Below are 26,878 nucleotides of genomic sequence, written 5' to 3'. Positions count from 1 at the left end.
CCCTAAAAGTATTTTCCACGCCCATTTTTTTCCAATTTTATCTTTTCTTGGATGGACTTTTATTGGATCTTTTATTGGATTAGGAACCTGACTCACAGAGGTTTGTTACAAAGCTAAACAATATTGTTGGTCATGCTCGGAAGAAAAAAGTACATTCAGCAATACTTTGGTTGCATTATTTTTAATGCTTTGAAGAGCTATTTTCATAACCATATTCAATTCTACAAATTTGTCTTTGTAACAGAAGCTTATTTAAATTAAAAAAAAGGCTCGGTACAGAATCGGATCGGCAAGACTATAAAAAAAAAAAAAAAATCAGATCGGAAGCCAAAAAATGTGGATCGGGAAGTCCCCTAAGAGTTGGAATTTTATTTAAAAAACAACCAAAATGGAAAAACAGCTGTAATTTTACAAAAACTAAGAGAATACAGTCAAATACTAAGAGAAAAAAAACATGTATTTTAATGAGAAAAGCAATTTTACCTGAAAGCTCGTAATATTATGAGGGAAAAGTGATGCCATTTTAGTAGCATAGAGTTGAAATATTAGGGAACAAATGTATTAAAAAAAAAAAAGTTGCAATATGAGAAAGTTATTTTTGGAAAATTAGGTTGGGGGAAAAGTTCTAATAATATGGGAATAAAGTCAAATATTAATATTAGAAGAAAATTTACGAAGATTATTTATCAAGAAAGTAAATATCTGTATTTTTATAAAACATTAATTGAATTGATATTATTTGTATGGGGGTGCGAGGGCCCGTTCAACGCTGCTTGCAGCTTTTAATATTGAGATATTTTATAATTTTTCGAACAAAGAAGAAGTGACCATCTTTTGGTAATCAGTTGGACATGCAGTCATTCTAACCAACTGCACAGTGACTTAACACAAAAATGACACTTCAAACAAACGTATGTACCTGTATGTCTTTTTTTCTTTTCTGGCTTGAGACTGTCGCCGATTTTTCCCTCCACCGGTGTGTTGGACAGATGCAACGATCCACGGTTTTATAACCGATTTCAAATGGTGCTAGAAGGACTCAGTAGGGCTCTATGCACCAGAGGAAATCAGTTATCTTGTAGTGGAAAAAAGAGCAGAGGGCGGTGACGGCTTGACCCCCACCTGACACTGCCTGAAGGCCGGTGGGGGTCGGGAGGGTGGGGGGGGGGGGGGGGGGCGGGGTCGTGCTCCTGTCCTCAAGAACACTGATTTCAAATGGTGCTAGACAAAGCGAACATACATCTAAACCACCATGTGAAATCAGCTTCTGGGGGCAGACATCTTGCAATGACACGTAAACTTCTACTCTCACTGGGGTGCAAAATTCCAGGAAAATGGAACCTTTCCGGGGAAATTCACGTGCATATCTGGGAATGAACTGGGATTGCATGTTACTCCGTGACTGGAAACAACACAATATTGTTGAAAACTGATTTTAAGGAATATGTAGCAGAATTTCCAGTCACATGAAACGGCACGAGTAGAGCTTTGAACTTTGGGTGGGTCGATCTCAAGATTTAAATAAAGTTACATTGATATTACATGATATATATTACATTGTTGATATTGTCGTATTACAAAAACTCTGGGAATGAGTTCTTGGATACTGGAGAGCTTTTGCTCAAACAATTCTGGGAATAACTGTATTATTTTGTTGATATCGTAACATTGTCGTACATTCACAAATATTTGCCTAAAAACATCATCGTGCTGATGATAATTATGAGCAACAGATTAAAGGTAAAATTACAAAATCATTCAGTGTTCTTGAGAAATGTCAGGTCAAGAGTCCCGGCAATACTGGACCGGTATTGTCATCAATCAGATCGATTGATCCCGACTTTTAACTGCAATTCAACACTCTTGTTTTTGTTGTTCACTGAAACAACTTGATTAAAGCACCATTCCCGGCTCATGCAAATAGTTTACTTGCATGAATGTAAATTGTTTATGTTTGCGGAGGATTTTAAATATTATATGTAATCGAATAATCGTAAAATACATATACAGATTACAAACAAATAAATAATTGATTATTGCACTCAACAAAAACACAAACGCAACACTTGTTTTTGCTCCCATTTTTTGTAAGCTGAACTCAAAAGCTCAAAAAAATATTTTCTATGTACACAAAGAGACAATTTTTCTAAAATATTGTTCACAAATCGGCGTTAGTGAGCACTTCTTCTTTTGCCCAGGTAATCCAACCACATGCTGTATCAAGATGCTGATTAACAGCAAGGAAGCCACATTGCAATGAAGCCAATTACCACTTGGTGTCACCAAACCCGTCACAAATGAACATTTTGAAACTTATGGCAATGGAGGTGATTTTAACCTCTTATCATGTCATGTATTTCAGGAGTCTTCCTGATCTCCTGAACATGTGGCCAACATGCTAACCACTAGGTCAACGTGCAGCCCGTATTTCAAGTCTTTTTACAATATTTACTCAGGTAAGGACTATTCAACTAATTGTACTTGAATAGTAAATAAAACGTTTATTTTGCATCTAATGTTGGATAGTTCATATTTTTTGACATGAAGTCGTATGACGTCCCCATCAGCAGTGTAGTCCATCAACAGTGCCTTAGCCCACACTTGGTCCCTTGAGCCCAGTTCTGGTCAGATTTCGGGGATGAGAAACGTAGCTCCGGTTAGTTATTGGGGTTAGATTGAGATCAGATTTGGCCGCCGAAGACCAGGTCGCCCAGGTTCCCTCCCTGGACCGCCACCCAAAACACATTGCACCGGACCCGTATGCTTGCCACCTCACGTGGTGGGTCTATACGTGGGAGATCCCATGTGCCTTCTTTGGGCTGGGCACAGCCATGGGTGAATGCCTGACCACCTGCGAGCCCCTTTTCTCAGGCCTGGCTCTAGGATGAGGGCCCGGTATCCCACATCCAGGCGAGGTGCGGTCCCTCCTTTTGTTTTTTTCATAGGGTCTTCTGAATCACTCTTGGTCTGGCCCGTCACAGAGGACCTGTTTGCCTTGGGAGACCCTACCAGGGGCATATCGCCCCAGACAACATAGCTCCTCGGATCACTCGGGCACTCAAACCCCTCCACCACGATAAGGTGGTGAGGAGCTCAGTCATCCGGCAGGGGCTCAGAGTAGAGCCGCTGCTCCTTCACATCGAGAGGTAAGGTTGCTCGAGCATCTAGTCTAGATGCCTCCCCCCTGGTGAGGTGTTCCGGGCATGCCCAGCCGGGACAAGGCCCCAGGGAAGACCTAGGACACGCTGGAGGGATTATGTCTCACAGCTGGCCTGGGAACACCTATTAACGCCTAGAAATGTGCTCTATGAAGAAACTTCACCTTGACCTTGACCTCCATTAGTATATAACAGGAACACTGCTGTTTTTGAGGATATTCTGCAAACACACTAGTCCAAGACCCTCTATATCAGTGCTTCTCGACTGATGGTCTGGGCCAGGGGTGTCCATAATGCGGTGGCCAACCAAAACTATAAAACTAGGAGAAAATGTGAGTCCCAGGAGAAAGACCAGTCGATTGTTCTAAAGACCTACTGCGAAAACACTAGTCAAAGATCTTCTCTATGACAGGAGCACTCTGCTGTTTGTAAGGACCTACGGTGAAAAACGCTCGTCAAAGATCCTTTATGTGACGGGAGCGCCCTGCTGTTTTTAAAGACCCAAATGTAAACACTTTAGTCACAGAGCCTCAATAAGATAGGAGGGGGCTGCTGTGTTGAAGTGCCTACTGCAAAAACACCCCTGCTGTATTGCAACAACGTCCAATGGGGTCCAATTATTATCAGGCAAAACCAGCCGCAAACTCCGGATTGTCAAAGAAAGAAAAAAACTTGCCCTTCAAGAGGCTTTTTATGCACGCTATCAGCCTCAGCACCACACACACACACACACACGCACACGCACACGCACGCACGCACGCAACTTGGGAAAGAAAGGCCTCCTTGTAGAGGTGGGCTGCATTCTCGTTGTTGGCTCCTCCACTGGCTTCCTGTTGCATTCTCTCCCAGGAAGTGGCATGTCGGGGCACATGCAAAGATATTGGTGTCAGTGACTCCTACGCTTGATTACCACGTCATCCTCAATATTGATCCACAATGCGTCCATCTGTGGAGGGAGATTTCATTCATTAAACCATTTTATTTGCATGGATGGAGACTAACTGATGCATGAACGGTTAAGGCCGGAAGCCCTTCCTGACGCAACCCTGGCCAGGAATCGAACCCTCACCCTTTACCGTAACAGGCAGAGGCGTGTCGTCATATTGTGTTTAAATTAATTCATTAACTCAATACAATTGCCTGTGATCAAAGTGCACACAACTACTACTACACATAATAATGATAATGTTGATGATGGTAATGCGGTAATAATGGTAAATATAATGCAATTGCCCATTTTAAAGATACTGTAAATAACAGGATTATATATATTTGTATGCATAACAGTAGCAGAACATTTGAATCACACTTTAAAGCATGCTCTTATAAGGGGTTGCGTTCAAAGACATTACGTCATTTAAGGTAACTTTCCTTGTTTTCAGTGTATTTTCCAGCATGCTTAAATGTAGCAAATTGTACATCCAAATAAAGTGTTGCGAAGTGAGTGATAAGAATATCCACCATGTTTTTCTTGATTTTTCTGTTTATTTGCCCCCGCCCCGGAATGTCCCCGAATGCATCTCTCATGCTTGTAATGGAATTGATGAGACTCGAACCCTTGCCCTTTACCATAAAAGGCAGAAGCGTGTCGTCATATTGTGTTTAAATTAATTCATTAACTCAATACAATTGTCTGTAATCAAAGTGCACACAACTATTACTCATACTCATACTAATACTAATACTCAATACTAATAATGATGATGATGGTAATGTGGTAATAATGGTAAATATAATGTAATAATGTTAATAAATTGGTAATAATGGTAATTATAGTAATATCAATAACAATAATAATACACAAAATACTTCAAAAGTCACCTATATTAGAAATTTTAATCAGATTAATCACAGTTTTTTAATTAACGAATCATGATTAATCCCCATTAGCAGCTATGTCTGCAATATGCCCATTTTTACTGTATTTCATCAACAGAAAGATACTGTAGATGACAGGATTATATATATTTGTATGCATAAATGGCTCCAAATGAACTGAATATGTCAATCAGCTAAAAAAACACCACACAAGTCTAAAAATCAGTTTGTCTAACAGTAGTCTCAATAATCTAATCTTAATCGTAGCAGAACATTTGAATCACACTTTATGAGGGGTTGCGTTCAAAGACATCACGTAATTTAAGGTAACTTTGTTTTCAGTGTATTTTCCAGCATGCTTAAATGTAGCAAATGGTACATCCAAATAAAGTGTTGCGAAGTGAGTGATAAGAATATCCACTTCATGTTGTTCTTGTTTTTTCTGTTTATTTGCCCCCGCCCCGGAATGTCTCCGAATGCATCTCGCGTGCTTGTAATGCGAATGAGGAAGTGTCTTGCCCAGCATGAAAGGACTAAAGACGTGTGTGAGTTGGAGAATGCATACAGGAGGGGTCACCGACATTTTTCCTTGAGAGCTACTTTTACAAAATGAAAATGGCCAAGAGCTACTCATTTTTGTAATATTTATTTTCATAGCTTAGTTTAAACCCAACCAAAGCGAATATGCTTGTTTTACCAGAACCTTAACAAAATGCTGGTGTCCACAACTCACATTTTGTATTTCAGAATGCATTTCTTTCATTATTAACTGAAAACCTGAATGAAAGGCAGGCTTGCGGGCACCTCATGTGGTCGCGGGCACCACGTTGGTGACCCCTGGCATACAGTATATATGGTGGTGTTGGGATTGTGCCGCTGTTGATGTGTTCAGGTCAGAATGACGTTCTAAAAGAGCGTCAGACTCTGTGCGACTGTGTGCGGAGGCTCCACTGCGCTTCTGACTGCCATCATAACAGAGGCGTGCTTGCTCTGGTGCACATGCGTTAATTACACTAAAAAATGTTACGTAATTAATTGAATAAATTGGCTACAGTCGTTAACGTTATTTTTGACAGTCCTAATAATAAAAAAATAAATAAGAATAATACAGCCACTTTAGGAACAGAGAGTCAACATTTTGTGCATATGTGCTTCCCGGAGGGTGAATACAATGTGTTGCTTTAAAAAAAACAAAAAAAACCAAAACATTTTTGATCCCTGACTCCAAATGTTCCCACTGGACGGTGCTTTCAAACGCAGGCTTGTCAGACATATCCGGCACCTCAGGGCCATAAACTGATACTGCCCTTCCCCCATATCTTCCCGTCAAGGACGCCACCCCCCTTATCAGTCGTCACATTGAACGTACAGTATGTGTTGTATGTTGCATTCCAGGAAAACTGGACACAAAGCCGGACATAAAAATGAAAGATGCGTTTGAGCGCTTTGAATGATAATCAGGATTAATCAGGCATTATCCATGGGTCAAATCCTCAGACTAGCCAAGGAAGTTTTTTTTCCCCTTTCATTTCCCGCAAATGGAGACTGAAAGTAGGCACGAGTCCAACTTTTCAAGATGGAAAGCATCCAAAGCGCACAGGTGTTGGACCTTATTGTGTGAATGTTGGCTTGTGGCTGTTCTGTGTGTGTTTGCAGGAGATAACTCCAAAGATACCTAGAGGGATACACTGCAGTCCTCTACAGCCATGCATGACCCGATTAGCTGCTTCTTACAGGGATCAGACACTGTTAACACACCATGAATGCTAAACCACGGCGGATCCTATGGTTGCAGGGTGAGTGGTCACAAAAGCAAATAGCCGCCAGGGTTTCCTCTTACCACTTAGTCCAAAACAGACACGTGGTCAAAAGACAGCTATATTTTCCTTTCCACGTTCTCAAGCACTCCAAATTATTATTAACGTTAAAAGTTGTTACGGTGTGTATATATAAGGACTTTCAGTTTTCTCTTCAATTACCACCTGCGTCCAATTAACGGCCCGTTTAAATAAACTCCCCGGCTATAGCTAAAGCATTTACGATATCGCCACAAATGTTAAAAAAAAAAAAAAAAACGAGGATAGCTGCATTGCTGGCTCACAATGCATTGCGGCATTATGATGTCGCCAGTTTGCATGAATGTACGTTTGCCCTGCGTTATGCAACATTCAAATCCATCCATTCATTTTCGTCCGCTGGTCCGCGTCGTGGAAGCAGCAGTCTCAGTAGGGAAGCCCAGACTTCTCTGTCCCCAGCCACCTCCTCCAGCTCCACCGGGGGGACACAAACGTGTTCAAATCAATTATAGATATATAAAACTGTGCCGTATAATAGCTTATATTCTGGTTCCGGGATTTGACTACGTGAGGAAGTGAAAATATTGGACTACTCATCAGTTTGATGCAGTGCAGTTAACACAGTTCCAATTTGTATTTACGGTAAATTGTAGATTTTTTCCTAGAACTGAACCCCATATTCATCTTTTCTGTTCCTGCATGCACAAAAAAAACTGCTTAAAAGACATTTTCCATGATACCTAAGCCTGGCAATACATAAATGGCATCCTTCAGTGGAAGGTATTCTACGTATACAGGTATATGGCTACATGGGACTTGTTATCTCCTTTCATTTATGGATACATGTCAGGTGCAGGGCACCACTGTTGCTCTCAGCAATGACATCAGCTATAATGGCGCATTGAGGGAGTGTGGAAAAGGTCCCAAGTAGCATGGTTCACGTGGAGGTCATGCAGAGTTAGCGCTAACAGGAGCTGGGCATGAGCCACAGCGTGCAGAGGTATGCTAATGTCGGGGTTGGCTGCTGATGGGAGCGGAACAGATCAATCTTGGATTGTACAACTGCTCTGTATTTGGGCCTCACAATTTTACATACCAGTAATCTCTCATACCGTCCTATTTAATTTAATTTGTACAAAAATGCTTGGTAGAATTTGCGAAACAATCTTTTGCGCCCCATAAGCAATACAAAATTCTCAGTAGAGCACGGACCTCCACCTGGGCTGAACTGTTCAATCCTATAGAAATGTATTTGTTTGGCAGACCGCATTGTGGCGTGCGGCACTTTCTGCAATCAGCAGTGAGCGCCCTGACAAGAATGAGACGGTAGATGGCGAAGAATGGCCTTTACGGTGAGCCAGACAGAATGAAATTGATCTGATGTCCTGCTAGTTGACATTAAAACACAATATACTGTATTTCCTCAAATAGTGGCCTCCACTCCAATATACACCATGCTCTAATCAATCACCAGGTGCGAGGTGGGCTCCTGTCACTAAAACACAACATACTCCTCGGGTGATAAGATTTGAAGTTGTACCCTGTGATGAATTGCTGTTGCCCTATTTCCTCAAATAATGGTCTCTGCTCTAAAAGACGCCATGCGCCAATCAGTGCAACATAACAATTTGCCAGTAAAACACACAATATACTGTATTTCCTCAAAATGATGGCCTCTGCTTTAATAGATGCCCAACTTCCGTTAATCACCAGATACAACATAGAATTTTGTCATTAAACCACAGCATATTGTATTTCCTCAAATACTCACCTCCACTCCGATAGACGCGCAACCTCAGTCACCAGATAAAAAATAGAGTCTTCTCAATAAAACCCAGCATACTGTCATTCTTCAAATAATGGCCTTTGTAATGGACACCCAACTTCAATTAATCCAGAAGTACAATGTACAATCTTACAGCATGCTGTACTTCCACAGATACTGACCTCCACTCCAATAGATGGCATCCCCAAATTACCGGTAATCAGAAGGCGCAACATAAAATCAATAAAACACAATAAATCCAATAAAAACACAACATACCATTTCTTCAAATGGTGGGTTTACTAGATGCCTCATTAATAAACTGAGTGAGATAATGCCCTAGAACTACAGAAGTACTACAAAAAAAAGACGACTATAGGAAAGACTGTGTTGTTTGATAAGTTATAGAATTATTTTAAACTTTTTGTCTCAACAAAACAGTCTTTTAAAAAAATCATGCTCAATCGTCAACAAAAATAACATGTTCTCCTACTATCAACAACTGGGACATAAATTCACAAATAAGAATCGAATTAAATAATGCTGGCAATGATACAATTTGGAAAGCTGTGAAATGTGGAAGTAATTCCAGACTGTGGACACACTGAGATAGCAAGCTTGTTGCTTGTTTTTTCCCTGAAAGAGGTGCCCCTATGTGGCTGCCATTACCTTTTTAAAAATAAAATCTGACAACAAACTGTGTCTTTTTGTCCGAACATGTGAGGTCCCCTAGAGGTGTCTACGTCACTGAGACCTGATCACATCTGAGTACATGTGTTCACACTTGGCATTGCTTTCTGCATGCGTCTCCGGTGACCGTTTGTGATACGATCTCATTTGTTTGCAGCCAACCCTGCAGCTCAGAGAGAAACAATAGTGAGTGTTAAACAAAAGGATCATATGAGAAGACTCAAGCCGATTGCTAAACACCGCGCATAGATTTTTCGTATTTTTTCTGAATAGGGAGCGTCATGACGTCCATTTTTTTCAAATGCCATGCACAATAATAACACAATAGCCTACGGTCACCTTTACGCTCGTATCACCCGATATAGTAGATAGAATTAGAGAAAATAAATAATTTAATAAGTCAAATAAAACTCGTGCTTGTGTGTGTTGGAATAAATGTGCTGTGGACGTGAGGACAGGAAGTGATGTTGGGAGTTCAGAGTTGCGTTTTAGCCTGATTCCAGCAGCAAGGGTAGGCTGTGTTATTGTGATTATATGATTATTATTATAATGTTATTGTGCCTGTTGTGAGATAATTCCAACCTGCAATAAAAGCCTGTTGTCTGACGCTTGTATGTTTCACCTCCTGCCACTTAGTGACCAGTCTATAATACTGCATATAACAATTTGAATGAGTCTTCTTGCCATTTTCATGCTTAAAAATGCTTAATTTAGGAAAAAAAAGTGCTTAAATCTACATACTTTTATTAGTGATGGGCCATATTCAACCATAAAAACAGCATGATGTATTCATTTAAGGGATAGTTTGGATTTTTTGACATGAAGTTGGATGACATCCCCATCAGCATTGTGGTGCATCAACAGTGACTTTTCCCCCACTTTGAGCCGTGTTGTGGAGGAAAGTAGTTCCTAGTTAGTAAGTTAGTTAGTTGCTGGGGTCTCCTGAGGTAAGCGTTTTGCTTCTCAAAACAATATGCGTTCAAAAGAGTAACACATTTGCATCGCAAAACCATTGCCCGCAAAAAAAGCCAGTTATTTTCTCTCTGTTCGTATCGCGGCACGTCGTCGCTTGTCCATTGTTGTGTGCGTTTCACAGGGTTGACATGCGCGGATGAAGACCGATGCGATGCTAACTCTCTCACGTCGCAGCGGTCTTCATCCGTGCATGTAAACACTTTGGGAATTGACTTTTCCCCTTGCTTTTACAGACTGTAGGAGACTTTGCCATTATAGAGGGGGTCATTGGAGCATTTACTCTAAATTGAAAAACAATATACTAAAGAAATATACTGCTCAATCAATACTGCATGTAAAGGTAGATATTTTTAAATGCAGTTCTCAGATTGTGCAGGTGCCATTGCCCCGCCCGCATGAGTTTTCCAAAACCAACTTTCAGTGCACCTGTTGTAATACAATCAATTCTGTGTTTGTTTGAAATTTGGCAGCGGGTCACTTCCAAGACATTACGACGTTGCCGTGGAATGCTGGGAAGTAGGATTTGTGGTTTTGTCTTTTTTAGGTGCGTACTTGAGTTCTTGTCCTTCATAAAACAGTAGGAAAAAAGTGAACGTCTGGTTTTAATAGTAATAATCCCAACATTTTATTCTCCTGTGAGTGCACAACACTGCCCCACTCAGAAAAACAACTAGATCAGCCTCATGAGTTCCCGTACCTCCAGAACACAAACAAAGATGACGTATTTTTGTCCTCACCACAATTTTCCAGCGGACCAAACAAAACTCCTCCTTCTGGAGAATTTCAAACATCTGGCTTTGTTTGGGCTCGGTTCCGGGAATGCATCACCGCTCTCTCGTCTGGTGATGCTGAAAGGCCTTTTGCTCCTCTTAATGAGCCAATTTCAAGACAGGGGTAAAAATAGCAGACTTTTTTTTAACTTGCTTGTAGAACCGAAGTTAACAGGAAAAGCGAGTGTGTGTGTGTGTGTGTGTGGGGGGGGGGGGGGGGGGAGGTCATGACTTAATCATGACACATCACCCACTTACAGTAAAGCCAGCTATTTAGTCATTTCTTCGCCAATAACCACACACTACCATGATTAAAACCCCTCAGAGACCACTTTATATTACACTCCACTTGTTTTGAGTGTGACATACTTCTGAAGCCTGCAAAACAGTGAGTCAGAAAACATAACACTATTACATTTTAACTGGAAACATGGCGCCAAATGCAAACGCAAGGAGCAAGATGAATGCATTTTGGCTGAGAATTAGTCAGCAAAAACGTCAGCTTCTTTTACAAAATTCTCCAAATGGCTGGAGAGAGACGGTCAAGAGAGCCTCCGGTCTGTCCTGTGCGTCGTCACCATGACTCGACAAAATCTCCTCGTGAAAACACTCATCCCTAATGGCCCTCTTGGCATCAGATCGTGTGGTGGGCGTTTTTATTTGAAAGTGTGGGCGAGTGAAAGAGCCACGTCATGGTCTCTTGGCATGCGCGTAAATAAAGCCTGTGTGCAAATAGACGGTGCTCTTTCATAAAGCGAGCGTTGAACCTCCATATCTCTTTTTGCTGATAAATTGATCCGCGTGAGTCATCATTTGCACTAGACTGGAAGACAAATGTTTTGTACAGAACCGCAGTGGACGGGAGCCATCCACGCTTCCCAATCCCGTTTGGCAAATAAGCAGCTGACGCAAAGCATCAGTCCAAACCGACAAATCCAACATGTAGGTCAACGCTGAGCCCGTGTTTTACATTAGAACCCTTTAAATTGGTCCCGTTTATTTCGGCCGACTGATCAAGTACCGGTCCATTGTTATCTTCTTATTGCTAAAAAGTAACCACTTCAGTATACCTGTACATGATCGACTGCTTTTGTTGACGTCAAATTTGAGAGCCGAAGGGATCATTTCCATGAAAAATGACTCTGTTTATGTCGACGTGTTGTATTATTGGTAACGTCATCATTGTCGCTTGAAAACGACAACAGTGACATAACTGCTGTCCAGTTACACAGCAGGCTGTGACTTCCTGTTCAGTGCAAAGTCAGCTTCAAAATAAAAGCGCTGCAGTATTAACCTTGATTCTCAACTGCGACCAACAAAATGTTAGCCACCGCAAGAAAGACTTTTGCATGCACGAAAGCCAGAAACTGTGTCAACTTCAACGGGTTCCACTGAATTTCATGTACATCCCATTTACAGTATTTCCTTAAAAACTGGCCTTACTCAAATCCAGAGAGTACCAGCCATTTATTTGAAATAAGGTGTTTTGTGTGAGAGAGGTTAATATTTCCAAAATCTAAAAACTCGTGATATGTAACAACATGAATAATGATTTGGAGTGCACGAAAAAGTGGAAAGGAAAACATAGCTCTCTTAGACCTCGAGGTCATTTATTAAAAAGTATATTGCACAACAAAGCAGCAACAGAACCAATGTTGTAATAGTGGTAAGGAGCAAATTGCTCAGCCACCATTAATACAACTCATGAGTTCATTGTAACCAGTCGGACAAGTGTAACACGCATGAGCTTCGCACCAACAGATGAGTAGCGCAACCAACATTTTAAAGTGCACGCAGAGGTAGATAGAGCTGTGGGATGCTGACCACAATGATACCTCTAACTCAGCTATTGCCATTAACAAGTGTCAAATGTGTTTTAATAGCAGATTTCTTTTGCTGCTGTTTTCTTAGAATTCCCGGAGCTCATGCAACTTCGGCATCCTGAGGATACAAAACGGTGTAATGGACCAAACCGAATACAGTACCACGTGGTGGAAATGCGGCAAAAGTAACTCCAGAAAAAAGGTGTCTACGTGAGGTAAGACGTTCAGGTTCAGGTTGTCTTCGAAAATGTTTTGCCACTCATCCAAGCAGGCTTCTTGCTCGAAGACTAGATGTGGCAACTCTAATCCAAGGGAAGGGTATAGGTAAGTATTTATTCTGTAAGGTAGAGGCACACACCAACCAAGATTGATTTCACTCTTTTGGGGACACAAAACAACAGTTAAGATACAGTGAAGTGAGGCGTCTGACTAGTTTGGGTGGAATCACCTTCGTTAGCATTCCATTCAGTCGTAACAATGGGCATGGATGTACCTGACGACTAAAAGTGGCTGTGTCGTGTTTATTTATTTGAGGCTAAATGTTTGAATCTTTTCGGAAGGGATATACGGACAGCATTGTATGTGTGGGAGAGGTAGTGCCGTAGACTTCCCCCTGTGTTCAGAGATGGCTTTTCAACCTTGACATAGATGGCTTCACTCACTCCTCTTTCAAAGCGTCTTCTCTGTCCAGAATATGTACATTTTTGTCCTCAAAAGAGTGCTGTTTCTCTTTTGAAGTGCGGGGACAGCGGAGTTCTGACCTGAAGAGTTATCCCGTCCGTGTTGTTTACTTGTTAAAGTAGACTCAAACGGTGTCTATTGGCGTGGAGGCAAGGACTTGACAATTTACAATAGCTCTGACTGCTCCTACACTTTTTCATCATGTTGCTATCAAGTCACAGCGTCGGTATCTGTGTCTTGGCAGTACTGCAATGTGAAGTAACGCTCCTTTGACTGTCTTTCACGCTCTACAGTGTCTAGTGCCTTTTGATTGACGCAGAACACAGTTCATGCAATTACATCTTTGGAAGGTTCAGGTCAAAGCTAATACGTGCCCCGTGTGTGTGTGGGCAGATGTGAATGAGTCACTTTGTGAGTCATAAACTGAATTAGTTTTGACATAAATTGCTGTTAATGCTATTTGCTCTGTGGGTGACAGATTACATCTGAAGCTGCAAACTGGTTTCTTTACTATATTAAAAATACAAATGTATAGAAATACATGTTGGGTCATATTGAATTTAAAAGAATAACCCTAACCCTTTTTATTCGGTAAAATACATGACAAGGTGTCAAGCAAAATGTAGCAATCTCTGACCACGTGGTCATTTTTAACAAATATATTTCACAACACAGCAGCAACAGAACCAGTGTTGTAATAGTGGTAAGGAGCAAACTTGTCAGCCAGCATTAATAGTGCTGAAGAGTTTATTGTATAATAATGAAATAATGCGCCAAGTGTCACACACGAGTTTCACACCAATAGCTCAGTATAGCGCAGCCAACATTCTAAAGCGCATGCAGAGGTAGATAAAGCTACTGGAGGTAGCTCACTCATTATAGCATAATTTCTGGTGTATAAGCCGCTACTTTTTTCTCATGCTTTGAACCCTGTGGCTTGTAGAGTGATGCGGCTAATTTATGGCTAAAAATGGCATTTCCCATGATGCTCAGAGTGCAGCTTCAGGACGTGGGTGAGTGAAGTGAAAGCTAATATCACGTTTTGATGTCTTATGCAGCGATCTCTGACACATCTCAAGTAAGTTTGATCAAGTGTGGAATTACTACAGCTTGTTTGGGCTACTCCACTATCTCTAACGGGTTTCGAAAGGCTTGACTACTGCGTGATGAAGAGCTAAAGCTAAAGTGACACAAAGAGTGCCAACGAAAAAAAGAGCGAGAGACTGACAAAGTGTGTGTGACGAAGGAATTGTGAGGCTGTTCAAATGTGATGCTGAAGAAGACAATTTTTGTTCCCAGGAGAAGGACGGCGGCGATGGATGACTTTTCCTGGTAGGCTACGGTTTAACTAGCCATATTACACGCACTGTTCGGCACTATTTTACTTGCCATGTAACACGCACCGTTGTGTTTATTTAGTGAAAAGAAAAAAACTTTGGCTGCCAAGATGGTGGATCGTATATCTAAGCTCACCAGAAGGTGATCAGAGTTTTACAACAAAGTATCAGCACTTTTCCTGGAAAAGGAAAGGCTGCATGTACTTCATATACACATAAAAGGTAAGAACACAAATGTTTGTCAGTTTATACCAATAAATAAATAAATGGGTCTAAGACGTATCTGAAAACATTTTGAACACTTTTTTTGATAACTAAACTGAATTATGCTTGTCTTTTCTTGGTTATCCTCTTAATAAGAAATCGGTATTAACATAAAAAAGCTCCAAAGGAGTCAGTGCCTTAACAGCCATAAACCTCACCCCACGTCACTAATGGTTGCAAGTTTAAAATTCTCCCATGCTCTCTGTATAGCGCACAGCGGAGCAATCGCATTAATTATACAGTGCACCATAACTTTATGTCAGCAAGTGTGCCGCAGGTTCTGACTTACTGAATTTTTTAGTGTTTTTGTTATCATATACTGTACTGTAATATACTGTGCATAAAACTGATAACGAGCGATTGCGTTACAGTCTTATGACCTATGACTCAGCTATGCTACGTGGGTGCAGGTTTGTGTCGGTGCTCATCAAAAATGTCCGCCTCATCTGCCCACTACAGTTGTAAACCTTGCAGACACACTACAGGTAGTACAGGTAGAAACAGACATTTACAGACTGATTCTGTGGATATGCAGGCAAGGGAGAGATGAGGCGGTGCAACAGTGGGCAGTATGGGTGATTTGGTACTCCGAAAGAAGACTAGCATCACATTTTCCAGGTACCACATTCTGGTCTGCCGCAGGATTCAAACCTGTGATCCATGCTCTCCTGGGCCGCTTGTTTATTACTACTTTTGACCAGCGTCAATTAGCGTATTTTTAGTCTGCGGCAGGATTCAAACCTGTGATCTTTCCTTTCAATGAATGTCATTTTGTCGTTTACACGGCAAACTAGTGTGAATCTACAGTGCCTCTGCTGCTCACAGGCAAGTAGTGCATGCAATTTTGCCCAAATTACGTCACGACATGATTAATCAATTGCACAACCAACAGAAGTTTTAGTGATGAATTCACTGATGCCCATGCCGAGTATATGGGGTGTCCTAATTTTTTCAAATGACTGTAAGTGACCTGTGTGGCGCCCGCCAAGGGTTGTGGTCAAAACGCTTTGGAAGACATGGTAGCATACATGTAACACAGATATCCTCAAAGTTTTAGAATAATTAAACAAATGGTCTATGACTGATGGGCAATTAGTTGCCCCCGCAGAGACGTTTAGGGTGATGTTTTTCAGCCGGTCTTGCTCAAATTTTACACATGCTCATCACTCCCCTAAAAGCGTGTCCCACTTTTTGCAGCAATTCAGCAAAACACCCTTTTAGAGTGGGTGTTCTGTAGAGCAAGTTAATCCAACTTCGTAACCCCAAAGTGAGCCTGAATGACCAAAATAAATAGTACAGAAAATAAATGAATGGATGAATCCATACAATATATCACTGCACTAATATTGTGCTTGCTTTTGTGTACCGTTCTTGTTGTGAGAACACTTTTTTTATGAGCTCTACAACTGAACTTTACAACAATAGCAACACAGCAGCGACGACTGAGTTACAGCCACTGCGAGAGGTCAAGAACAGTTTTGGGCATCTCTCGGTTAAATAGTACAATTGAGAAGCAAAACAAAGGTCATGAGGCAGAGTTGTGTCTATGTATCATACTGTATATTATCAGCAACCTTCATCTGGAATAGTTAAATTGTATGCTGCCTCTGCAACAACTTTCGACCAGGATAGCAGGCATGAAAACCCCGCCACCAATACTCTCACCGGACACCTCATGAAGTACACAAGGGCTTCCAATAGTAGTGTTATATGTGTACTGGATACATTGTGCAGTGCATCTAATGAGGGTCTCTTAAGTTATTAGTAAAATACTGCCATTGTAACAGCTACCAGTGACTATTTCTTGTATGATTTTTGCTGGAAATTTTCTTCTCAACCACAAAAGATAAAGGCCATTTTTAGACTGGCCACTAAATATGCACACGTGATTGTACTGATGCACGCAATGGACAACGAGTACTCCTGAATCATCTCTCAAAAGGATCCAGTCCAAATGGGTTGCCCATATTATAGCCTTAATTCTGGGATTTAGGCAGTTTAGGCTTTTAAGATGTGTAGCAAAGCCTGTTCTTTCACAAAGTCGTCCTCCGTGAAGTGGTTGTTATATATGCAACTTGTAACGGCAATACCGACCATTTGAACGCCTCCTGTCAGACGTGGCGCAAACAAGCGAGGGAGATGATCGATTGTTCCCATGTTTGGTGCTAATAAACAGGCACCAGGGACTGTTTTAACATCATTAAAAAGTAGATTACGCATAACAGGGGAGCTTTAACTTCAATGTCATGATCCATTCATCCATTCATGTCTGCAATTTGGTTAGCAAGATTACACAACTCCAACACTGATACCCATGAAACATTGTGCACAGCAAGAGCCCATAGAATTTTGTGCATATCGGAAATAAAAATGCATTTCGTCTTTGTGGAAACCCCATGCTACAAAATGCAAATTGTATGGTCAGGTCGACAATATCTAGCACCCGTTCACATTTCTACAGTGTTGCTGCAAGCATTTGTTCACATTTGTTCCAGGTATTTTTTGAGGTATCTTTTGGTGTGAATAGCGCTTATTTCATAACTCCCTCTTGAGACTTCTTGGCCTTGGTTTCATCCTTTGTGTTGATATGCAGACCACAATCTTTTCCGCCTTGGCAGAGGTCTGCAAGTGCCTCTCTCGAGCTACAGAGTACGATCCCCTCTCCCACAGCAGGTTAACGTCCACACACAAACTCTCTGCTAGCTTCCAACTCAAACAAAAGTGCCGTAAGGTGGCTCCAGCTTGCTGCCCATGCACACCGGCAGGAAATGATGCAAAGGCAGGCTCACGTCAACACCCATGAATGGTCAGGTATGAGCAAGAAGAAGGAATGGGATGGATGTGATGAACTCATGAGATATCCACCAGGCGCTGCATTCAATGCCAGTGGAAATTCCCTACCCAAGTTCTTAGACAGACAATACCAGTGGTTTGGTCCAAGTTTCAATCTAATCATCTTACACCCAATGCACAAAAAAGTCCCTGTGTGATTGACTTATTCGATATCATGCTTCACATTACTAAGACTTGATTTTCGTTTTGTGATTTTCTAGTGCAAAGGGAGTCGCTTCGTTTACTGTGGCTGCACAGACGTGAAAGTGAAAATGACTTGTAAATGTAGGCACTCGTTTTGGAAGACATGCCAACATTCCTGGAACGAGTTTTATCATCTTTACAAATGGTCACTAACTTATTGCGAATTAGGTGCTAAGCCGTGTCCATGTAAGCCATGAAGCTTTTGCTATGTATGACAATTCAAAGCTTTCAAAGGCAATAACCGGAGTGACCGAGCACGCCTGCGCCAAAGCATGGCGGGAGGATGAGTTTGGTGTGGAAGAAGCTCATCAAACACGAGCTTTGAGCAGAACCAGGCCCCCTCTCTCACCTCACAAATGCACTTTCTGGATGAATGGGACAGAAATACCACCCACACCAGGCAAAATGTTGTCCCTGCAAAGAAGCGGCCAACTTCATAGTTTCGTCCATATTCGCTTCCTATCAAGGTGCCTCCCCCCAATACTTTTGTGGTGGATTGCTGTAGACTACGACTATGACTCCCCAAAATTCCCCCACATGCAGGCACAATCAACCTTCAACTGTCCATCAAAATTTCTATCTGCGTGTGTGTGTGTGTGTGTGTGTGTGTGTGTGGCGTCTATCTACCTCAATTACTAAAACATGCAACTGTTTATGGCAGGAAGTTTGGATAAGAAGAAGGCGGCTCCTGTTACTTTCCTGATAGGAGTGTGGGAGGGAAACCTCAGGTGCGTACCACATACATAATACCTTGTGACCACTTATGTGATTAAAAACACACAGCGAAAAAAGTAAAGTCCATTTCACTTACTGTACAAGGCATGTATACCTGTAGGTATGTATCCTCTCCTGTTTTATTAACAAGCGCTCCCTTTTTCTTCACAAATCCAAAATTCTGCATCCATTTATGTCTCCATCTTCCCTTTTTCTTAACACGCTGGCCTCTAAATGGGACTGAAGTTCCAGACTCTCAGCATAGCCTGACATTGACAGTTACACACTGCTCCCTCTCTCTCTCTCCCTCTCTCTCTCTCTCCCTCTGTGTGTGTCCTGTCCTACAAAACAAAGTAGGTGTGTCTCTCATGAAGCAAGCCAAAAAATGTGAGTAAAGAGGAGGAAGCGCACACCCACAGACGAGCCGATGATCGATTGGCTCTGTCACACACTTGAGGTATGTCTGTTTATTTTGAATGTGTTAGAGTAAGTTATAGGTAGCCTAAGACGGGGGGCATATTGAAAAATGAAAGGATGCCAGAGTCCACTTTGTTATCCTTACATATTTTTTACATTTTTATTAAAGCTTAAAAAAATATATACCGGTACTTTTTCAAAGGTTTGGCTTATTATTAGTTATTAGTATCAACATTTCAGCTTTTTCTCTTTACATTCAGTGTTTTTGCTCTATTTTTCCAATTTTTGCAGTTTGCATTTAATATTGTTTCTACAATGTGCCGCAGGCCAATAAAAAAACAAACCGAGGGCCAGAGGTGGTGGTGTTGAATAATTATCGGCGAAACTAGCATGAGGATATCCATTTTTAACACATTTCAGAACTATCTTACATTATCTGCCCCTGAATTAGCCTAAAATGGCAGAGCGAAACAAAAAAAATAACGGTTTTCTAATACAAAAATCGGTTTCTTGTGACAAAAATTTGTTGAAAACGGCAGTTTGAGCCCGCATTTATCTTAACATAAACTAATGAAATTCTTTACATTTTCAATTTGGCTTTCAAATTTTCCTTGCTTTATTTGTCCACCAGATGGTGCTACCTTTTCCCATTCACAGCATGCAGTGAAGTTTCTCCCCTTATACTGTTTTCTGCAAGGGTGCCTTGTTTATGAAATGCTAGGTGTGTGCCTCTCTTGACGTTTGGAAAGGTGTAAATTAAGAAAAAATGTGTCACACACACACACACAGCCAAAGGCATCCAAGTGTGTGCATGCATGTGTGATGTGTGATGCCAATTGCTGTACTATACCTCAGGCAGCTGGCTGGGATCCCAGCAGGGCCAGGAGGATGACTCAGGGGGAAAAAGTGTTAAAACACTAATAGGATTTCGTTACACACAGAATCAAACCCACACTTGCAGTGTTAGTTTGTGTTAGTGCCGTGCTTGAACCTGCAGCACATCACACCCAAAGCATCTTCTCAACTCTTCAGTCAACTACTTCACAATTGCACTTAGCCTTCAGTGCACTGAATGGTAAACAACCAAGAGAATGAGAAGAACTCTATAAAAAGAGCCAGCGTCTCCATGGTGACGCCAGAGGCAAAGAGAAGGTCCGTCCCACTGGCCCTGCCAACCTCCTCTTTCTATACCCCCGGAGCCATACGACATGCTCATTTGCTCTCTTTGACCACGTCCACACTCAGAAGTCAAAGGTCAAGGACGGTGACAATTATCCAGGGAGAATTCTTCAGTACATGAGTTCATACTAGTGTTTGAGTGCTTTAAAGCTGGTATTTTTGCTCTTATATTGCTATATACATACAGTAGATGTCCCTTTAGGGGAAAAAAAACAGCCAATGACCCATCTAGCATCTTCTGTCAATTAAAAAGAAAACAAATAAATAATAAACCTTTGTATACAACATTGAGATATTAGTTCCTAGGTCCTTTGGTAAACTGGCAAACAGGTACTGAGGGTCCTCTTGTGCCCTGTAATGATTGACAAGGTGACTTACGTTCTGTGAGAGAGGAATTTCAAAGTTTTTTCTGTAACCTTTGCTGGTTTTTCAGGTCGCCGTCTCGACCTGTTCGGTTCAGGAGGGGGCAAGCTAGTGTTCTGCCACGAATGAGTGGTCCCACGCATACTTCCCCACGATGACAGCATTTCATTCACCTTATGTCAATTTTCATGACATTCCGCGTTTAACGGTAGATTCCGTTTTTATTGGCCAGTTCCGATTCCGTTAAAGCGGAAATCATAGGGCCGTAAATGACAAACGAGTGATGTGTTGTTGTTGTTCTTGTGCGACCAACACGAAGATTGACCAATGAAGAATGAACAAAGAAACCGACCAATCCCTGATGCTGTGTGTAATTGGCACGTAGACTGTCCAATGCAGAGTAACATGACTGGCCAATCACTACTGGTGTGGGTAATGACTGATATTTAGACTGAACACTTACGAGTGACTGACGCATGTCTGACATGTGGTCTGACTAATGCAGAATCACTAACGCAACTGACCAATCACGAGTGCTACGTATGATGATTGATATGTAGACGGACCAATCCAAACACTGGTCCTACGTGTAGTAACTGACATGTAGACTGAACAATGACAAATGAATGACACAACTGACCAATCACTACTGTAATAACTGACATGTAAACTGACCAATCAAGAGTGAGTGAAGCAACCAACCAATCGTCGGTCCTGCATGTACAGTATTATGACTGGCGTGTCGACTGACCAATAAAGACATGAAGACTGGACAATGTATAGTCTCTGCAGTCACAATTCTGACAGACTGACTGGAAAACCAAGTCTGACCACCCAACTAAGCATTACATTTGTGTAAAAATTCAAATGAATACACTCATAACTGATACACCTATGGCATATCATTAGTGGGCTGCCCCTTTAACCAACCGCAGTCTCCAGAGTGTAGTGGCGCTAACTGGGTCACAGGTGTAAGCAAAGCTCCTCAGAGAACCACCGAGCTGGAAAGAAAGAGGGCTATGTCTCCCAAAAGAGATCATGATCTATGGTCACACATAGCAGGGTCAGAACCGCGTTTAAAAAAAGAAAACGGCGCACGTGTGACCCCCTGCCTCTCATCCTGCTAAAAAAAGAGTTGCTGACTCCATGTTTGTGTTTCAGTCTTTTTTTGTGACGAGGAAGTGGAGGGCAAAGGTAAACCACACAGTGCACTCCCCACTATTCATAAAGGTCAAGAGAAAGAGAAACAGCTGAGAGTAAGAGCAGACACCCTCTGAATCAGATGCTATAATTGATCATGGGTGGCCTCCAGGCTGGGACGCCAATAAAGTAACGTCGCCATGGCCAACAGTGCTTTATAATAGACTTTTTTACCCTCATTTTTGCATTATGGGCATGTGGGGTAATACCAGACAATGTCCACCAGATGGTACTGTGGTGAAAAAAGCAGTTCAGTTTAAAGTTAATGGTGTTTGAATTGCAATCTTAATAAGACCTCATTAATTAGTGTTCTCCTTTCCCGTTTTATCGTTGCTGATTGTGCCCCTTGTTGACAAGAAAACTGAGTAGTACCATTACAAAGTCGGTATCGAAGCACATGGTTACGACCACACACACACACACAAAATGTTTTATAGTATCTAACTTTTTTATGATGTATAAGGTTGACTGTTTGCTCTGTACGTAGTGTGTGCGTGTATTTTTGTTTTCCCGAAAAATTCACACATTTGACATTTTGACGACAAAACATTATTATAACGTGTTGTTTTTTTACACTTTCAACAAGTTTTTTTTTCCAGAGATATTTACTTGTGTCTGAAATATACAAATCAATTATTCATGATATAGTAATCCCTCGTTTGGTAAGTCAATTTTTGCGAAGTAGGATTCCTTATTTGTAAATCATATATTTTTGTAGTTAGCCCGTCGAAAAGCTAATTATTAGAGCCCTCTAGACATGAAATAACACCCACATAGTCACCTTTACACTCGTATTACACCCATATGACCCAATAATATTATTATTATTATAGTAAAATAGACCATTTAACACGTAAATAATAATATAATAATAATAAAATAAGGTTTGTGCTCGTGTGTGTTGCTATAAAATTGTTCCGGGCGTGTGGAGGACAGGAAGTGACGTCAGGGATTCAGAGTTGAGTTTTATCTTGGAGCGGATTACGGTCGCAAAAATAGCCCGCGTTGTTCTTCTAATTATTATTTTGTTATTATTGTGCCTGTTGTGGGATCATTGAAACCTGCACTAAAAGCCTGTTGTCTGATGCTTGTGTGCCTGTCAGCGGGGGCGTGAGAGGCAGGGAGGACTTGCAAACCTGCCCACATGTCTGAATTTGTCGTACTCAGCATGCAATTTGACTCTTGAATGTGCTTGTATGCTTCACTGCTCTCCATTTTGTTGCATTTTGTTGGTGTCAGTTTCAAGTTCAGTCTGTACAGTACTTGTATTTTAGTTAATTTAGCAATTTTTATGCTTAAAAAAAGCTTAGTTTAGCCTAAAAATAAGTAACATTAACTTACATGTGTATGTTTTGACAAACAATAGACGGTATTCAACCACAAAACAGCAAATTTTCGAGAGAGTGAAGCCACGAAATTCAAACTGCGAGGTGGCGAGCAACCACTGTATTTTTTTAACCCTGTAAAAAAGCCAGTATGTTTAAATAACCTCGCTGTTTGTTTTTTGTTTACTTACACATTCCAAACATCCATGGAGACACACACACCTATCATTTCACACACCATTGCAGAAAATAGTAAAATTGGAGAAATTTTGCTGTACGCTTTGCACGAGAAAAAGTAGCGCCATCTGGTGCAAACAAAGAATTTGTGTGTGTGTGTGTGTGTTGCGTAGCCATTGTGGCTTTTAGCCAAATGTTTTAAAAATGAATATCCTCTGGCAAATGTCACTGATATTCATTCAACACAGCCAGCAAGGTACAAAATGTCCTCAGGATCTTTTCAGAGTTAGTTTGAACTGTTTGTTCATTCTTTGCTCCTGATAGTTGTTTCCTGTTCCTTCAGTGTGTGTTTATTTTGACATGAAGCGCGTGACTCAAGAACAACAGCGGGGATATAAATGTTAATTATTGACGCATTCAAATGTCACACACTAATCAACGCTCACATGACAGAAGCTGGAGAACAGATGAAAGTAAAAAATGAGGATAAATCTCAAGAATCCTGTCACATTTTCCACAAGATGAAATTAGAACTGTACATTTACTGTTCCATATATATGCGTGCGTGTGTGTGTGTGTGTGTGTGTGTGTGTGTGAGGTTGACGCACCGTGACTCATCATCTTATGCAATACCATTAAAGGTACTTTTAAAGGAGGCAACAGGCATAACCCTCATCCAATGGGTGACAGATGTGGATGAAACAACAGGAAGCAAATAGCTTAAGGAATTTACAGTACACACACACACACACACACACACACACACACAATGATTCATCATTATACATCAGAAATAGCCCTACAATATGTGCGTACGTGTCTATGCCGCACCGTTCCTCTGCTCATCATGAACTTTCACCCCATCTCGCGTTGTCGTTGCCATCTTCGGCCGCAGTCGTCTGATATCTTATGCAAAAGAACCTTAAGGCATTTGGTCCACTTCAAATCTTATACAGTGGAGCCTCGGTTTTTTGTCATCAGTCTGTTCCAAAAGGTCTGACAAAAAGTACGAAAACCGAAATAATTTCTCCAGAAAGAAATAATGGAAATCCAATTAATCCATTCCAGACACCGAAAAATATGAACAAAAAACACATTTTATAGAGAATAATTGTAATTTTACTTTCATAAAGCAAATATAAATACATGTAAATGACCAATTTAATGGATAAATGAACAGTTAACGTGACTTTTATCTTTATTAAAGAGTAGCAATCACTGAGATGAGTGGAGGGAGGAGAGGAGAAGGGACAGAAGAACCACACAGATGCTGTTTCGCTCCAGTCTGGTAAAAACGTAACTTGAAAGACGATTGGAGCTGTGCACTTGCTCACTTGAACTGTACAGTACTGTAGCTTCAGCAGCAGGTACAATCATTACACACACGGGCCCGGCTTGCCATCTGTTATGTGTCTGTTAAACCATTCCCCCTGCAACATCTGTTAAAGGTTCCTACCTTTTTAAAACACAATGCTTTTGTAAAGACGCTACCTTCGCACTTTGCTACGAGTTGTTTTTTGAATTCAGTAGCGTTTCTCATCTTCTTTGTCAAAGTTGTGGCACTTGCAACTTTGTTGAGCACCAATTCCTGTAACACTCAGAAATGCTGTGTGTTCTATGAACAAATGAATAAAGCACCCGCACACACACAGTAAAGATGATTCACAGATTCCCTGGCTGGAATACGTCTTTTGTGTCCCAACTCTAAAAGAACCCACTATCCATTCTTCAGAGACTGAGTCGGCCACAGGAACCGTCATTGGTGAATTGGACAGCTTCTCCTCTTCCTCTTCCATCATCTGTTGAGGTGCACTGTTTGGCCGTACGATAACGTGAGACTGTGTACCAAGACATATTTTTGGCAAATAATCTTGACCGAAAATTGGGGCGTACAAAAACCGAGGATCCACTGTATTTAATAAAAAATTTTTAAAAAGCTGCAAACAACTGTTTCTGTGATACTACTATATTCTAGCTGTTGTATTTCTTATGGATCACATTCAATTGAAACCTCATTACTGTATATATAACATTTTTTAAAACTTTAATAATGATTTGGAGTGCATGTTCTTTTTACTGTATATGTTGCACAACTCCCCAATATCAACAGAACCAATGTTGTACCAGTAAGGCGCAAAATCCTTAGCCAGCATTAACGTAGCTGTTGAGTTTATTGTAAACAGCACTACAGCAATTGTAACATGCATGAGCGTAATAGCGCAACTAACATTATAAAACGCATGCAGAGCTCCATAAAGCTGCTGGAGGTAGCAACTCAAGTTTCTGTGCTACTACTATATTCTAACTGTTGTATTTCTTATGCATCAGATTCAAGTGAAACCTCATTACTGTATATATAAAAAAAAATTTCAACTTTAATCATGATTTGGAGTGCATGTTCTTTTTACTGTAGGCCTATATGTTGCACAACTCCCCAATATCAACAGAACCAATGTTGTACCAGTATGGCGCAAAATGCTTAGCCAGCATGAACGTAGGTGTTGAGTTTATTGTAAACAACACTACAGCAAGTGTAACATGCATGAGCGTAATAGCGCAACTAACATTATAAAGCGCATGCAGAGCTGCATAATGCTGCTAGAGGTAGCAAAAACGGTAAAACTAGTTTTGAAGTGGTACTTAGTTTGAGAGCCATTGAGCTAGATGTCAGTTATTTTGTGTTTTAACAACATGATTTGTGTGGAATCTGGTGTGGAAATGCAGACAAAAAAAAACGTATAGCGTGATTTTCAGTACACCGCACTGCAATACTACGAACATGTCTCACACTGTCCTGACTGCATTCATTTACACATCTTCCTCCATGTAACCCCACTGTGCCTGCGAGCAAACATAAAGTCCAAATAAAGAGCCAAAGTTCATCGTGAGAAGGAGTGGTCACAAGAACGCACACCCTTCACAACAGGTAGAATCATGCTAACGCGCCCACACACACATTTTTCTCGTTCCGCAGCCACATAAACAATTGAGTTCAGGGTGTAGACACACAAAGAAGCATCAACCACAGCCAACACGGGTGCACAAATAAAATTGATTATGCATCGTCGCTTGGTGTTGGAATTACCGATTCCACAAATCAAGTGAAGGATTCTTACACACAAGTACACAAACACCCACACTCAGACCTTCGTTCCAGGAGTGCGTCATTCCAGTGCTGCTTGCTAATTTGAGCCCCGCTCACATTGACGGCTGTACACTAACCTCCAGCGGTGCCTGTAGAGAGAGAGGGAGAGAGAGAACATGGTTACATAAGAAGTCCCTGAGAGATGGACAGCATCTCTTTACTGCCCGCCCTTGGTTATCAACAGCCAGCTAGCCTCACAGTCCTGTAGGGAGCAAGGGGAAAAAAGACAGTTACATAAACACCAT

The 26,878-nt window shown here is 41.2% G+C and overlaps 2 long non-coding RNA genes across 4 annotated transcripts in view; one reads left to right on the top strand and one right to left on the bottom strand.

Moving 5' to 3' along the window:
* Positions 1-26,878, top strand: part of LOC129195086 (uncharacterized) — a 123,728-nt gene that overhangs the window by 92,435 nt on the left and 4,415 nt on the right. Inside the window, exons 4-10 of one of the 3 annotated variants that reach the window (XR_008573866.1) lie at positions 2,363-2,456; positions 6,633-6,772; positions 12,884-13,010; positions 14,776-14,808; positions 14,896-15,035; positions 18,775-18,841; positions 19,185-19,284. This is a non-coding gene — a long non-coding RNA (uncharacterized LOC129195086). Of the gene's footprint in view, positions 1-2,362; positions 2,457-6,632; positions 6,773-12,883; positions 14,809-14,895; positions 15,036-18,774; positions 18,842-19,184; positions 19,285-26,878 lie in introns of all 3 variants that reach the window. The other 2 variants (XR_008573865.1, XR_008573864.1) reach the window with 2 other exon arrangements.
* The window catches only part of LOC129195085 (uncharacterized), a 54,572-nt gene continuing 29,352 nt past the window's right edge, over positions 1,659-26,878 (bottom strand). Inside the window, exon 2 of the long non-coding RNA XR_008573863.1 lies at positions 1,659-26,722. This is a non-coding gene — a long non-coding RNA (uncharacterized LOC129195085). The remainder of the gene's footprint in view (positions 26,723-26,878) is intronic.

This window comes from Dunckerocampus dactyliophorus, chromosome 15 (assembly GCF_027744805.1).
Source record: "Dunckerocampus dactyliophorus isolate RoL2022-P2 chromosome 15, RoL_Ddac_1.1, whole genome shotgun sequence".
In the NCBI taxonomy this organism is placed as follows: domain Eukaryota; kingdom Metazoa; phylum Chordata; class Actinopteri; order Syngnathiformes; family Syngnathidae; genus Dunckerocampus; species Dunckerocampus dactyliophorus.
This window is presented reverse-complemented; position numbering and strand designations above follow the sequence as displayed.